The following is an 11,892-nucleotide window of genomic DNA, read 5'->3' as shown; positions in this document are numbered from 1 at the left end:
GAGGTTGTAGATATTCAACCAACTATTGAGTTCATCAACCTTTTGCAAGAGAAGGTGAGGAGAACCCAACACAAAATACAACATAAAATCAACCCACAATGCCTAAGTTTTCATCACATTCCGTACCCACCGAGGAGAACCTACCTAATGGTACTCCCACACCACAACATCTAACCGGAAATTTTATTGCCAAATCCGCATTTATCCAATTAGTTGAAAGAAGCCAATTTGGGGGGATGCCTAGTGAAGACCCTCACTCTCATATGGAGACCTTTTGCGATTATTGTGATGCGATTTCTCAAATCGGTGTAACTCAAGACCAAATTCGATAGGTCTTATTTCCTTTTTCTCTAATCGGCACCGCGAAACAATGGTTGAAAGGCCTTGATAAGGCTACTCTCGGAATTGATTCTTGGAAAAAGTTGGCTCTAGCTTTCTACAAAAAGTTCTATCCACCAGAAAAGACTAACATGCTAAGAGCTCAAATCACGGGCTTTAAGCAAAGGGATGAAGAATCTTGTATGAATCTTGGGAGCGGTTCAAAGGAATTTGTCGCTCATGTCCTCACCATGGACTTAGCGAGTGGTTCTTGGTACAACAATTTTGGAACGGTCTTTATGAAGATTCAAGGAACATTCTCAACATAGGATCAAATGGAATGTTCACCGAAGTTGATGACAATCAAACTTGGAACAAAATTGAGGAAATGGCGGTCCATAACTCACAATATAGTAGACCTCGCAAGGCTACTAGAGGAGGAAAGCATGAAGTGGACTCCATTACTCAATTGGGTGCTCAACTTAGTGCTCACATTGATACCATCAATTTGAAGTTTGAAAAAGCTATGGCTAGACTTGAAGAAGCCTCAAAATCACCAAAGCATCATGTTAATGCCATGACGGCATCTTCATCAATCCCAAGTGGGATATGTGAGAATTGTGGAACTTTGGGACATGACCAAAGTGAATGTAGGGGAACAAACAAGTGAATGCTTTCCAAGCATACAAGAGTGGTACCCCTTATTCAAACTATTACAATGAAAACACCAAATTCTATCCAAATCTCTCATACAAAAGCCAAAACGTTTAAAACCCTCAAACAACATACACCCCACCTCCCATGAGAAACCAAAATCAAAGACCCTTTTATAACCAAAACCAAGGTTACCAAAATCAATCTCCATACAATCAACAAAATGACCAAGGTTTTGATGTTCAAAAAGCGGTCCTTCAAATGCAAAAAAATCAACAAGAGTTTTTCACTTAAATGCAAAAAATAGTCAAGCAAAGGAAACCACCATCAACAACATCCTAGCTCACACCAAAATGTTGGAAACCCAATTGACCCAACTAGCATCTTCAAGCTCACAAAGACAAAAGGGGTAATTACCACCTCAAAGTAATCCCCCAAGACATGAAACGGTCAGTGCCATTCACTTGAGGAGTGGTACAAGGTATGAAGCACCGAAGAAGCAAGTTTAGGATGAAGTTGTGGAAGCTAGTGATAAAGAAGAAATTGTGCAAAACTCCAAGGATGGAGAACCATCAAAAGAAGAAATTTCAAAGAAAAATGAAGACAAGGTCAGGGAGAAGGAGCCCATTGTGATTAGACTTCCTTTTCCAAGTCATCAAGCCAAGCCCAAATTTGATGACCAACTTGGAAAATTTATGGAAATTGTGAAGAATTTGGAAGTCTCAATTCCTTTCACGGAATTAATCAATCACGTGCCGGCCTATGCGAAATACATGAAAGACATCCTCACAAAGAAGAAGACAATCCGGAAGCTTGAGACTATCGCCTTCACTAAGGTGAGTAGTGCAATACTTCAAGGGAGTTCACCTCCAAAACTCAAAGATCCGGGAAGCTTCTCAATACCGTGTACCATTGGCGACACCACGATCAACAAAGCCTTATGTGATCTAGGGGCTAGTGTGAGTGTTATGCCGTACTCGGTGAGTAAAAGGTTGGGGATGGGAGAGCTTCAATGCACCAATATTACACTCCAAATGGCCGATAGATCGACGAAGACACCATTAGGGATATGGGAAGATGTTCCCATACGAATTGAGAAGTTTTTCATCCCGGTGGACTTTGTCATTGTTGACATGGAAGAAGATTCCAACATTCCAATCATTCTAGGAAGACCTTTCTTACACACCGCGGGTGCGGTGATTGATGTGAAGCATGGAGAGCTCACTCTAGAAGTGGGAGATGAGAGCATAACTTTCAATCTTGACAAGACCATGAGAGCTCCCCGTTTGCATGAACCATGTTTTATGGTTGATCATTATAGCCGGAATGATGATAGGAAAAAGTCGGAATTTCAATGGAAAAAGAAAATTGAAGATGCTCCATTCAAAGAGCAAGTGAATTATGACAAGGAGAGCTTGAAAAGCTCACCAAAGTCAAGCAATGAAGAGGATGGCCTCATTGGCCAAGACAATAAAATGGGAGAGTTGTCTCTATCAAGTCAAGAGATCTTTAGTGATCAAGTAGATGAAGTTTGTGGTCTTTGGGACGATGAGTTTGAAGGGATTTTCAATCCCTATATTGGTAATGCTATCGATCAAGACCGACAACAAGGGCAAAGATCTATGGAAGATCTTTATCATGATAATGAACAAGCTTTTGATTACTTCTTCAAGGTGTTGAGCAACATCAAAAACACCTTGGACATGCCCCCATGACATCTCACTAAGGATGAGAGTTTGGTGGAGTCCTCCCTAAACCACCATTTGTAAATATCTCCAACTCTAACTCGCATTTTAATTTTTACATTGCATTTTTGTCACTTTTGGATTTTTATGCCTTGATCAAGATAATAATCATTTTTGAGAGAAGTGAGGGAGGGACTAATGATTTTAATTGATGTGTAGTGCTTTAGCTTAGTGTGGGGATAACAATTGTCTAGGCTATTCATGCCTTAGTAGTGCCCCCACAATGAAGAACACGGATTTTGAAGAATGAAAAATGATAAGGGATATGCAAGTACACGGATGGAACTGAATCCGGGTAAAAGGGGCAGAATCCGATCGTTTTTAAGAGAATCCGCCCGTCTTCAGGCAACCCGGGCGTATTTGTCAAAAGACGCCCGTCCCTCTGAGCTGAATTTTTGAAATTTTGGAACTGTTAACAAATCTGAGCGTCCTGCAAAAGAATCCGCCCGTCTCCAGAAAGACGCCCGTCCTGCAAGAAAAGACACCCGTCTTTTTGGCTGAGAAAAACAAGAAAAATCACTGGAAAGGAATCCGCCCGTCTTGATGAAAGACGCCCGTCCATGATTGAACAATCCGAGCGTCTTTCTTTGAAAGACGCCCGTCTTTAGGCGAGATTCCCGAAGCCCAAAATGCATGAATCCGGAGTCCCGAAGGAAAGCCGCCCGTCTTCCCCCTGCAATTCAAATTTTTCGGGTCTTTTATAAACCCCATCCCCCATTCATTTCTTCATTCCTTCATTCAAAACACTACCCATAAACCCCAAAACTCAAAACCCTCATCCTCTCCATCACCAAAACAAAGATTTCCTCAACCACATTCATCAAAATCAAATCAAAACATCCTTCTAACAAAAATTAATCACTCCTCTTTCAACAAAAATCAAACCAAGCACCAAAATCTTCAACCTTTGAGTCGATTTTTGAAATTATAAAGGCAAAGCCTTTCACCTTAAAATCGATTTGGGTATACTTGAAAATTGAAGATTTTCACTCTTTTCTTGGTTAAATCATCAATGGCAAGGACAAAAGGAGCAACAAAGGCACCTAAGGCAAAGGCACTATCAACAAGGCAAAAGAGTCTTCAACCAAAGAAAGCCTCATTGGCTATGGTGATAGCTATTTCAAACTTGGAAGTGCAACAACAACAACCTCCCTTGGAAGCAACAACTTCAACTACTCCAAAAATTGCTCAACTTTCGAACTATCCGGAGGTAATTTTCATCTCTAACTCCCATAGGGAAACTTTTGCCAAGTATGCTAGAAAATCCTTTCTATCCACCAAGTTTATTTGTGAAGATGCCTTAGATAAGTTGGGTGTCCTTGAGCAAACTAAAGCCTTCATTGAAGCCATGGGGTTGGGAAAATTGTTTGCTACAAAAGTATTGACATACCCCTCCCTTACCTTAGAATTCTTGAGTTCTTTGAAAGTTACAAAGGTAGAGACTATAGAAAACATCGAGTTCCGCCTAGCTAATGTGAGTAGGCGCATCACCTTTGAGGAAATGGGTAAAGCATTGGGTCTTAGTGATTCACCTAGTTATTTCAAGAATGTTGGCAAGAATGACCCCGCTCCTCTTTGGGAGGCGATTTCCGGAAGGAAATATGAGAACTATCATGCTAGTCGCGCTCTATTAGTCCACCATCCGGGCATTAGAGTGTGTCACAAGGTCATTGGGAATACCATCATTGCAAGAAAAGACACCAACCACTTTACCAAGCTCGATTGTGTTCTTCTTGAGTCGGCCTTAAACATTGGAAGGGAATTCACCAAGCCTTTCAATTCTCTAAGGCTTTTGGTGGAAAGATGGCTAAATGTTGATTGTGGGAAGCAAGGCACCACCGTTATTGTGAATGGAGGTCTAGTCACTCTTTTGGCTAAGTACTTTGATCCGAACTTCAACAAGGATAGCAAGTATGTGGCGAAAAAGGGTGGTCATCTCATTGATGTGGATGCTATGATTAACAAGTATAAGTGGGTTACTCATAACCCTCTTGACACCAAATATGGGTGGATCACTAGTGAGGCTAGATCTTTTACTTTTCCTTCGAAAATTTGTCGTTTGAGTGTCCATCGGACCAACTACCTCCTTCCCCTCTCAAAAGAAGCCGAATACATTATCCGACAACAAAGGGATGAAATTGAAATGCCCTCTTCTTCCATTGTCACACCACCTTATCCTTTCAAGTACCAGAGTTCAAACCCGAAGGTGTTGAAGAAAGCAAAGATTATATGACTCTTCTTATGCAAGAGATGCACAAGCAAGCTTTTAAGGATCGGGAAGATGCTTACTTAGCCCAATATCCACCCCTCCTTCATTTAGCTAGGCAAGGACTACTTGATCCTTCATGTCCTTTTCCTAGTTGGGCGGATAGGGAAGTCTTCTTTCCGAGTGCATCTAGAGGTGAGATTCCGGGTGACGATGAGGTTGTCGGTGATGCGGTTGTTGATAGCATTTATGAAGAGGCTAGTGAAGAAGAAGAAGAGGATGATGAACAAAGTGAACAAGAAAGTGAAGAAGGAAGTGGTGATGAGTCCACTTCTATTGAGGAAGATGATGATAATGATGATATGATGGAAGATTAGCAAGCTTTGGAGGCTCCTACCCTCTTGAGGTTTGTCTATTTCTCTCTTTGTTTTATTTATTTATCTTAATCTTGGTTGGAGTTTATTGTTCCCACTTTTGAAAATCCAAAATGACAAATTTAGTTTCATGCATTGCATCTTGTGTGCATGAACTACACCCAACCTTAGGACATTAGAAATAATGTCTAACTCGGTTTGGGGAAGTACATGCATATGCAACGAGAGGTAATTTAAATTACACTCTCCGTCATAAACAAAAACCCATGCATCATGTAGTATAGATTAGTATAGCTTGCATTTAGTGTAGAATTCATGCATCATGCTTGCATGATTTCCCATCATTTTGGCCATTGAGGAAAATGCCCATATTAGTGTGGGGATGGGGAATTCTAACTCGACTCTTATTCAAAAATCCAAAAAAGTTGAAAAATTTCGAAAAACCATAAAAATTTGAAAAATTGAAAAACCAAAAACAAGTTCATTTCCTTTGTAGTATAGTCATGTATATATTGTTGTATATATTGTGTTTGTTTTATCCTTGTTCAAATTGATCGACTACGCCACATCTGAGACATGAGGATATTGAATACCGCATGGTATGATCTTTCCAATCTCCTTTTTCCACTTTATGTTAATGACTATGTGGCTTTATTTTGATTGATGCGGTATAACAATGTGAACTTAGGACTTGTATTTAGTGTATATGTCATATTAGTTGGTAGAATCATTTGCATCAGGATGTTTATATGTTAGTTGCATCATGGCATGTAGTTGCATGTTAGAAAATTTTGCGAAACCGTCTACTTGGGAAGCTTGACAAGTGTATATAGGCCCTAGTAGATGCTTTTTCTTCTTAAAACTTTGCTTGCTAGAATACTTGTAAAACACCCTAGGATGTGTCATGCTAGTATCCTTTGACCCATGGATTAAGGCCTAGTCAAGAGTACCTTGTAGTGTGATAACTCCTTGGCTACCGTTTATTCCAAGGTGACCCTTGAAACCATGCATCCATCCATCATCCATGTTCTACCACATTTTTGTCATCAAAGGGAATGGGCACAAAAATAAATCAATTTGAGTTCAATGAAATGAAAAGTGAAAGAAAGTTTGCAAAAAACAAAAAATGCATCAAATGAAAAGAGGAGCAAAAATAGAACTCCTAAAGCTTCAAATATAAGCCACCCTCACTACATATGGGGTGACTTTGAAAATGTTCAAAAGAAATGCAAAGATAAGTTGAAAGTTGTCAAGTGTTGAAATGCCAAAAATCAAAAAGAAATGGCAAGAAAGTGTTCTAAAATGTTATATGCCACAAGAAATTGGGGGGAAAAACAAAAACGAAAGCAAACTCCCAAAGTGAAACTCAAATATCTATCGATTCCTTTATCCATCGTATCCATTTTTGTGCATGGTAGAGAGGGGACGACCCTTCTTCTTGTCTAGGCAAGAGGGGGAATTCCGCGATCCTCCAGTGTTTCTAACACCATAGGGAGTCTATTCTTGACAAAAACATTTAACGATTGAGGACAAAGGTACTCTAGCTTGACACAACTTGGAGGTGATTTATTGGTATCCTTCTAGGCTTAGTAGTTTGAAGAAATTGCATCTATGAAGGAGTGTGTACCCTCGAATTGCTTCCCTTGTAGATAATTTCCGCCACTTAGATGAGGAATGTGGCTATTCTTTTGTAGATGCATCCATTATTTGATTTTGTGTGCTTAATGTTTGGCAGTGTCGCCATTTTGGCAAGACCCACCTTGCCTTGCAAGAAGGCATCCTACCTCATGGTTGTCTTGTTGTGAGTTGAAGGGGTGGAGTGAGACCCGCTAATTGTCTCATATCGGCTATGTTATTAGGTTAGTTTAAATAATGGTCCTAGTCTTTGTCACCTCTTTACTCGGGACGAGCAAAGGTTCGGTTTAGGGATATTTGATGTGACCATAATTAGAGCATATTTAGTCCCCGAATTAGCCTTTTTCCCATGCTTTTTAGTGCATATTTGGGTCATTTATTGTCTTTAGTTCTTTGTTTTGCATATTCTTTGAGGTTTTGATCCCTTGGTAGGAAAGGAGTGCAAACCTTGCATTTTCATGGCAAAACGAGACTAAATTGATTGAATTCAATGACCAAGCATCAAGGAGAGACAAGATTAGAAGGCCTTTGTACATACTATAGTAGATGGACAATGATAAGAAAAGATCCTTGCATCCCCGAGGAAATCCCCAAGGATTTTATAAAGAAAAAGGAAGAAAAGAAGAAGAAACGAGACTGTCCAGCAATCCGTGCGGATTGTCCTGAAGACGCCCGTCCTCCACCACCACAATCCGTGCGTCTTCACTCCAGGACGCCCGGGCAGCAGCTCCAGAAGACGCCCGTCTTCTCCACAAGACGTCCGGGCAGAGACAACAGAATCCGCCCGTCCCGTGCTAAAGACGCCCGGATTCCCAGGCAGACCATTTCGTCTTCTTCAAGCTTCAAAGAAAGATGCCCATCCTTCCAAAAAGACCGGCGTTTCCTTAAGGAGGGACTTAATCGTCATTTAAGCCATTAGTTAACCCTAATTCCTACATCTAATCCCCACTATAAATACCCCATTAGTCTAATTAGAAGAGCATGTTCTTCTTAGCAATCTTTAGTGTAGTTAATATCAATCAAATCTCTCTTTAATCTTGTAATCAACAATTAATCATGTTTTAATACAAGTTTTATTTCCTTAATCTCTCTCTTGTTCATCCTTTATTTTGGGTAATTGAAGATTATTTGGGTTATTATTGGGAGATTGAAAACCTTCCAATCAAGCATCAAGTACTTGTTTTATTCTTTGCTTTATTATTGGAATCATTAGTAGGTATAATTCTCTTAATCCCTTTTTAATTATCGCTAATTACTTTCATTTATTCATCATGTTTCACTTTGTTGGTATGATTGACAACCTTGCTAGCATGTTCAACATGATAATGAGTGAGTAGTTCCTTAGCTAGGGTTAATGGGTAATTAGGGGAAACCAACATGGGGAATGATTCATGCTTAAATTAATATGCTTTCATAGTTTATTTTGCTTGCTTGTTGTGATCTCAACTCATGCACATGTTATGTTTGATGAAATGCGAGCCTATGAATCCTTGCATTTTTTACCCATCCCCTATCTTTTCAATGAGACTTGTAAGACATAAACCAACTCGAGTCTCATTAAACCATTCATGTAGTTGAGTAGGGAAGACTAAGTCGACTTGTAGGTGTTGTACAATCTAATCGATTCGACTCCGGGACCCAAACTTTCCTAGGATTGTAAGATATAAACCAACTCAATCCATCACAATAATAATTGCTTGCTTATAATTTGAGAACATGTTTGTATGATCAATTCCCATGAATCCCCTATGACCTCATGACACCCTAGTGCTTTTTATCAATTGTTTACAACCCTTTTAATTCATCTTGCTTGTTTACTTTCATTGCTATTTAGTTTAGTGATCTTCTATTCAAACCCCAATTGTGACACCCCTAAGACACCACTAGTTGCAATAGAAATCTCATCTCAATTCCCGTCCCTTGGGATCCGACCTTTACTTGCCTCTTTACTAATTGTAGAGTTGTTTGTGAAGCTATAAATTGTGTTTTGGTCTAGGTGCTCCTAACGACAAGTTACCGAAAAGATAAAGTTTCCGACCACAGATCCCGAAGATGCCTCGGGTACATTTCCTTACCTATGGCTGGCGAGCCTTTGTCCGCAACCATTCAAGGACAGATCCCGAAGATGCCTCGGGTACATTTCCTTACAACGGCTGGCGAGCCTTTGTCCGCAACCCTTCAAGGACACATCCCGAAGATGCCTCGGGTACATTTCCTTACCATTGGCTGGCAAGCCTTTGTCCGCAATCCTCCAAAGACAGATCCCGAAGATGCCTCGGGTACATTTCCTTACCATTGGCTGGCGAGCCTTTGTCCGCAACCGTCCAAGGACAGATCCCGAAGATGCCTCGGGTACATTTCCTTGCCAATGGCTGGCGAGCCTTTATCCGCAAACATGCGAAGACATATCCGAAGATGCCTCAGGTATGACTCCTTCTTATGGTTGGCGAGCCTTTGTACATAGTCTAATGGACTTTAAACGACCCGGACGGATAGTCGCCAGACTCTAAAATGTTCCCGACGACAGGTCCTTGACTCGTACCCTCGAGTCGCCTTGCCGTCGCCCTTCCCGACGGCAAGTCCTTGGCCCGAATCCTTTCGAGCCGCCTCGACGTCGCTTGGGTCTCCAGGTTGTAATCTTCGATTGTCCTGGGGGCTCTACTTTGACTTTCGCCCTGTCCAAGCCTCAGTCAAAGTGGGGGCTCAGAGATACCCGATGTCTGCCGAGACTCCAACAAACACCCGATGATTATCGGACGACAACATGTTTTGGAATCGCGGCGTTTGATCGACAGTTTGTGTACAACTTTACGTCGGAAAACTTAAAATGATTTCGAAAATAAAACATTTCAAAACATTTCAAAAATACCTGGAGTGTTTAATGCACGACGACGGGGTCGCAATGACACTAACTAGAGTCAAAATCGTCACCGGACCAAAAACCAACTCAAAAATTCAAATCTCGACTCCAACAACAAGTCAAACCGAGTCAACCACCAAAAACAAACATTTCAAACCTTCTACCTTAAGTTTTCCCGGATTCATGAATGGTCAAGTACCAAACATGTGACTACAAATACTAGGATAGAATAAATCATGATTGCGTTTGTTGTGAAAGTAACAACACAACTCGAAGAACCGCAACGTAGCTCGCGCCTCTTTGAGCAGCCCAGGTGGCCACGTCGCTCAAAACTCACACAACCACTCATTCTCCTATAAATACCCCTCAAATGCCACCCATTTGAGACTTACGCGAGTGTCCGCCCCCTCTTTTCTCCCTTAAAATTCTCGACTCGACTTCTTAAGTCACAACCCGACGCGTATTTACGACCTACCGATCGTAAACACGAGCCTTACACATTGTTTGGTACCGTCATCGTGCATTAAATCACTTGACCGACCATTTCGACCACTACACCATCACTAACAATAAAACACTCTTTTTTACTTACCAAAACGGTTTTAAACTGAGCTTTTCCGATCAAACGAGTTGTTTACTTACGTCGGTCACTCGCCATAACCAAACATGTAAGTATGAGGGTGTAAAAATCCTCTTTTATTATGTTTTCATTTGTTTCATGACTATAACATGCTAAAACATGCATAACATGAACCAAAACATGGAATAAACGAGCCAAAACCGATTTTTTGGTCTGCGGCAGAAGCCCTTTAGGTCGCCAACTAGCCCGCGCCTAAATGGGGTACTCAGACCAGAGTTCAACCGTGATTGTTCTCGTCATTTCCCTTAATCCATTTTTCATATTTGTAATCGGTTTTCACCATTTCAAGTATTTTCGAACCATTGTTATTTTATTTCACATGTTTTAACCATAAAGCATTTTTCACCCTTGGTTCCTCATACCATGAGGGTTAAATCCATGTTTCGGTGATAATATTTGGTTACTGACATTTAGAAGATATTTTAAAGCCTTTTATTTCATTTCTTTACATTTTCAAACAAACACATTAGTCCCGAACACAAAGTCATCCTTGGTTCTACATACCATGTCGGATTTTAACCCGGGTACGATGATGAGTATCGACTAATTACATTCAAATGGACTTAAGATAATTAGTCCATAATCATTTTCAAAACTATTCATGTCAAGTTTGTCAAATCGAACCCGACACCGAATATTATCAAAATAATGATGATTATTCGAGTCTAGTTCTTCAAATCAACAAATGCGGTCTAAACGACCCCTTCAAATCAAACCGGGTTCAAATACCCATTTTTCAACACGTTTTATAACGTTTTCTACAAGGTCATAACACGGCACATAAACCGTGGGCTAACCCGCGCCTAAACAGGCTCCCCATTTCTCACTTTCAAAACCAGAGGGAGGCCCCTTGTATCGCCGGCTGGCTCGCGCCTCATATAGCCGTCTGGTACAGGGCCTGTTCCCATCCAGCATTAGTCTAGGACGATCCCGACTTCGGTTAACCCGGATATAGGATGGATCAGATGACTATTTGGTTATTCAAAACCATATTTGCAAAATGCCTTACTAAGACAAATGGATCATGTTATGCACCCTAAACTTAATATGGTAAATGGATGTTTAATTTCCGTCATGCATACAAATCAATCATTAATCCAACTTGACATCTTATACTTGATACTTGGATTAAATCAACCGACTTAGAAAGCTCTCACATGTTAGTTTTAAATTATTGGATGCGCATTCATGCATTTAAACCGTTTTATCAACTTTTGCATTCAACCAACCAAGATCGATCAGTAGAGGCCGCCAAACGCGGGCGGGATTGGGTGTCTGATTAAAGGGCTTCCCAATACGTACCTTCACCTCTTACTCAGAAACTTTGGATAGTGGACGACCTTATCCAGGGCGTACGAGAGTCATTCTAGAGATAAGATGCTAAAGAGGGACGATTTCCTTATCTTTAGTACCTATGTCAAACGCTGCTTTGTGCTTCGATTTGACCGAGGTATAAAGTG

General features: G+C 40.7%; 1 non-coding gene across 1 annotated transcript; it reads right to left on the bottom strand.

The window, feature by feature from the left end:
• Positions 1-470: 470 nt before the first annotated feature.
• On the bottom strand, positions 471-576 carry LOC141593803 (small nucleolar RNA R71). Its single transcript, XR_012521865.1, has one exon. It is a non-coding gene; the product is annotated as a small nucleolar RNA R71 (small nucleolar RNA).
• Between the last annotated feature and the right edge of the window lie 11,316 nt (positions 577-11,892).

Source organism: Silene latifolia, chromosome 7, assembly GCF_048544455.1.
Source record: "Silene latifolia isolate original U9 population chromosome 7, ASM4854445v1, whole genome shotgun sequence".
In the NCBI taxonomy this organism is placed as follows: Eukaryota; Viridiplantae; Streptophyta; class Magnoliopsida; order Caryophyllales; family Caryophyllaceae; genus Silene; species Silene latifolia.
Note: the sequence above shows the minus strand (reverse complement) of the source record. Positions and strands in the feature narration are given on the sequence as shown.